The sequence below is a fragment of the Condylura cristata genome, unplaced genomic scaffold (genome assembly GCF_000260355.1).
Source record: "Condylura cristata isolate star-nosed mole 26May11 unplaced genomic scaffold, ConCri1.0 scaffold00004, whole genome shotgun sequence".
Classification (NCBI taxonomy): domain Eukaryota; kingdom Metazoa; phylum Chordata; class Mammalia; order Eulipotyphla; family Talpidae; genus Condylura; species Condylura cristata.
In genome coordinates this window covers 4267067-4271964 of record NW_004567105.1, presented here as the reverse complement: position 1 = coordinate 4271964, position 4898 = coordinate 4267067, and positions in this window count along the sequence as shown.

The following is a 4898-nucleotide window of genomic DNA, read 5'->3' as shown; positions in this document are numbered from 1 at the left end:
GAAGTCAGTTTAATTACTGGGCAAATAATAGGCACAATGTGTGTCTTTAAAGGTGCCCACATGAAGAGACAGCGGAGACAAGCCCTGCTAGAGTAGTGAGGACGCCAGGAGGGAGGCTCCGGCCGGCCCCTCCCACCAGCCTGCGCTGCCCCTCCCAGCGTGAAGGCCGGTGCCCCCGGCTTTGGCCCTCCCACCATGGACAGCTCCTCGGCCTGGGCCCAGAGCAGGTGAGGGGTGGCGGGCAGTCACCACACGGCTGTAATTGGTCTCCCTGGGCAAAGCTGCCAATGCCCCAGGGAGGGGCGGGCAGGCGCCGGAGACTGGCCCAGCAGAGCCAGGTGACATAGAGCCCAAAAGGGTCCGATGCTGGCCCTCTGGAATGGCTTCGTAGCGCCTCCTGCCACAAAGTGCCGGGACACGAAAGCCACGCGCATCACACACACGCACCGCAACTCAGCGCGTGTGCCTAACAGCAGAGGCCCCGACGCCCACCGTCAGGCCGGCGATGGAAGCGGGCGGGAGCGGAGGAGAGCTGTGAACCCGGGGCAGGGCTGGGCCCCACCGCCACAACCCAGCCGGGAGCCCACCGGGCTCCTGCCCCTCTGGAGTCAGGGTGATGGGGCCACCCGTAGCCCCAGAGAAGGGTCCAGAGCATGGCTCAGCAGCCACGGAAACGGGAGGCTCCAGGGAGCATACCACGGAGCCTGGGGCGTTACGGTGAAGGCCTGCTCCAAACCCAGGCCCTGTTCTCGGGGGACGGGGAGGGCTTTCTGACCTGAGCCTGTGCTTCCCGGGAGGCGGGCAGGCGGGCCCGCAGAGGGCGAGCCACGGGCGTGGCTGGCGGCGCTCCTGAGCAGCTCCCACATGGGCTTGGGTAAATGCTTACAGCATGAGATGAGCAAGGGTGAGCACAGGAGAAAACACGACCATCAGCAGTGATTACTTCTTGGCGATGGCCTTGGGGCGACCTTTATTCTTCCTCCCCCCCCCCCCCCCGTCCTTTTTGTGTTCCAAGTTTACCAGCATCAACAAGTGCTATTTTCAAAAGCAGAGAAGCCGATCGCTTCTCAGAGGCTGAGTCCGAGGCCGGAGGCCGGCACCGCACACTCCCCTCGGGCGCTAGCTCGCTCGGCTGTGGGGCTCTTTAAAGCCCGGGAGAGCTGCATGCGATGTGGTGAGACACAAAGGTTTTCTGGGTGGGACCTTCCCCCTCTGGTTTCCGCCTCAGCGAAGGAAAAGGAGGTGACTCTGGGGTTTCCTGCCTCCCAGCACAGGCCTGAGACCCAGAGACCATCACAGCAACCCTCAGGCAGACCAAGGGTGCGTGACACCCCCGTGGGCTCCATATGAGCTCAGTCCTAACAGCCCCCTTCCAGCAGCTCGGAGCCCAGTGGCAGTGACCCCTCACTCACACCCTTGCACAGTCTCGCGCTGAGCCCCAATGACTAGCCCTAGCCTGCGGGGGCAGCTCTAACCCGGACCCGGCAGCAGCCGGCCGCAGCAGGCATCCTCCCGCTGTGCTCAGTGTCGGGTGGGCCACCGGAGCCTGACCAGGCTTGGGGGTGCGCCCCTGCTCCGGCACATAGCCCCTCCTCCTTCGCTTAGGAGAACAGTCCTGAACAAGACCCTGCTGGGAATGCCGCTACCCTGGACGGTCGCCCCCACCGCAGGGCACACTCACTCCACACCAGGACGAGGGGGCCACACTCATGACGAGTGACACGCGTGTCACACACACCCCCGGGGGGGGGTCTTGAGACCGACTGGGGAGACTGCACAAATGCCACACAGTGGCCCCCGTCAGGAGTCAAGTCTTCTGCCCCCGGCGACGGGTGCGGGGCGCCTGCAGCCCTGAGGGTCTGCAAGGTGCCGGCTCGAGCGCCAGGTCTCGGGCGAGGATGCCAGCCGCGCTCTGCACCTGCGCGTGACCCGTGGCGACAGCTCGGCCGTCACCCACCAGGATGGGGAGCCCGTGTTCCCGCAGAGCGCCCAGGACGAGCGGGCCCGCCGTCCTCCGGCCGCACTCACCTCCGTGAGGACCGCTCCCGCACACGGCCGCGCACGGGCGCAGGTCCTGGCCTGAGCCGCAAGGTGTAAGCCCAGTGTCCACGGTGGCCTCGGGCCCCCGGCGACAGCCCCCCGCTCTGTGCTATTATAACTCCCACTTCACAGACAGGAAATGGCATCACTTCCCCCCTTTTGTAAACTGGAATTAGAAGCCGGTAAGCACTTGCCGAGGCCACGGCCCACCTCCCAGTCCTCGCTCCCAGTCAAGGATGCTGGGCTCCTTCTCTCCCTCCCAGATGCCCAAAGGGGCGTGCTGGTGACCATATATCCCTTTCTGGAGTGCCCGGCCGCCTGTCCCGAGGCAGCCAGGTCAGAAGTCTTCCCCAGTACCCCTTCCCTTCCGACACCCATCAGCGCCACCTGGACCCCTGCACTTTGCTTTCAGACCCTCAGGGTGGGGTGCAACGAACCCCTCCACTCAGCCGGCCGCCTGACCGCCTGCAAAGTCGGCAGATACAACAGGCGCCACCTCGGTAAACTCACACGTGGCATTGGGGGTTCAGCATGGCTTTCCAAGGTGGTTGGTGGGGGGGAGGCTGAGGCACAGCCACCAGCTCTCCGAAGGGAAAGAGGGCCACCCACCCCCTCCAGCAAGGGCCCCAGACCCAGACAGTCCGAAGAGCCCTGGGCCCAACTCAGCAGCGCCATGTCCCCACTGGCCAGCTTTAGAGCAGACGGTATCACGCAGTGGGCTCCGAGGCCTGTCCGGCCACGCGGGCCAGAGCAGAGGCTGCGGCTGGAAGGGGCAATGGCGGCCGGGACGACCAAGGGTGCCAGCGGCCCATGAGAGAGGTGAGGGCGGCGGGTCTTCAAGCCACTCTCCAGGAGAGGAGGAGGAGGGCGGGAGGTGCTGGCTGTCCTGCACACCGGTGCTGGCTGACGAAACTCCTGGTGGGCCCGCAGAGGTCTTCAGCGCCCGGATCTGAGGGGCGGTGCCCCCTCCAGCGGGGGCTGCTCCGCTGAGGCACCCCCTCTTTCCCCTCCGTGGGGCGCCACCTCCTTCACCGCTCAGGGCACTGGGCTTCTGGGAGGCTCTGGCGAGTGGGGGCGGTGGTCAGGCCCTGGCTCAGAGCTCAGCTGTGCTCACCAGGAAGGTCTCCCTCAAGGCCAGGGGGGCCAGGCCAGCCTGGCCCTGGCACGAAGCGCCCTGGCCCTGGCACGCAGTGAGCGCTGACAAACAGGCTGCCGTCCTGCAGGCCTCCAGGCGGCCGTCTGCCACCGTGGAGCACCATCACAGATCTGCCACACAGCGCCTCAGCCAACCTCGACCCCTGAGCAGGCCCCACATGCCCTCCGCCCGACCCAGCGGACCAGTCAGGCAGCAGCCCTCAGAGGCCCGGGCAGACGGGCACAGGGCCCGGGGCCACCCTGCACAGAGCGCATCCCCAGCTGAAGGCCAAGAGCGAGCCGGCATCGCTGTTACCGGGTTTCACAACAAGGAAGGGCAGTTCTCTGCCTCCTGAGGCTATTTCCACTCCAGGGAATTTACAGGAGAAGCGAGCACGGCAGGCACTGGAAACAGCATTGAGCCCCTCTCAGGGAGGGCAGGGCCAGTTGCCAGAAACCAGGAGCAAAACCTCAAAGGCAGAGGGGAGAAGAAGCTTGCAGGCAGAAGCGGCACCCCACGGAACTCGGCCCACGACTATCTGGGGCAGGCTCGCTGTTCTGCTGGCGGCTCTTCCCCCAGAGAGCTTCAGAAGGGCTCCTTGTCTAACCCACACCACGTGGGCGCAACTCACAGCACACCCAGAAGCCTAAGAGCTGTGCCAAGGCACACCGGTCACCGAAGGTTCTGGGAAAGGTAGGGGAGGGGGATTTACAGCGCCTGCTCCACTCAGACCTGTGACAGGGCCTCATGGAGTGGGGTCTCTGTCTACCTCCCCCACAGACTGGGGGCCTCCCTTTCGTCTTCAGTCCCTGTGGCACCAGGGTGCCTGGCACAGCCGCGGATGCTCAGTCAGTTGCAGGGTAGCAAGATCTGGCAGCAAGAGAGAGGGCCTGGCTCAGGATGACTCGGTCTGTGCTTCTGGGAGTGGGGCTCCCTCTGGGTCTGTATCCTCACCCTGCAAACAGGGTGAACAGCTCTACCCTTGCAGGGCTGCAGAGACCCCTCACTGAGGAGGCCTGCCGGACAGCCCCAGAGCTCCAGACTGACCAGTCTCCACTGGCCCTGAGCTGGCGAGGGTCCTGCTCTCCCAGCACCGACCCCAATTTGTTTGACACTGTTCGCCTCATCATGATGACCTGCTCCCAATTCTGACTCTCCCACCCACCTGAGAGTTCCTGGATGCCAGGGACAGCATGTGCTTGTGTCCAGGGAAGGCCCACCAACTCGTCACACTAGCCTGCTGCTGGGCCCCCAGTCCCCCGTCCCGGCTCCGGCACAGCCCAGCACCCTCAGGCCTGACGTCCCCATGTGCTGAGCCCAGGGGGCCGTGCAGTCATGCTGAAAACCAAGACTGGAGGAGACCTGCAAATAAGACCAATGAAGCCGCACCTCTGAGACCTGCACCTCCTCTGCAGGTGCAGGTGAGCTTGTTTGCCTGGCTGGCTGCAGCGCAAGGGCCTCCAGGGCACAGATTGCTGCTTCTTTCCTTACACAAAGCTCCCGGCAGTCAGATAAATAATAGATGGCTCTCACCTCACACACAGGTATCAGGCGTGCAAACACCTGCTTTGCCCTGCAGCGCCCTGCGTGTTATGTGTGTGTGTGAGAGATGTCTCATCCTGCACAACCCCAGAGAAGATACGGACTAAGAACAGCCACCCCTGCCCACCCAACCCCACTGCCCAGCCACGCCTGGAGTCATCCAGCAGATGCCTAGGCAGGG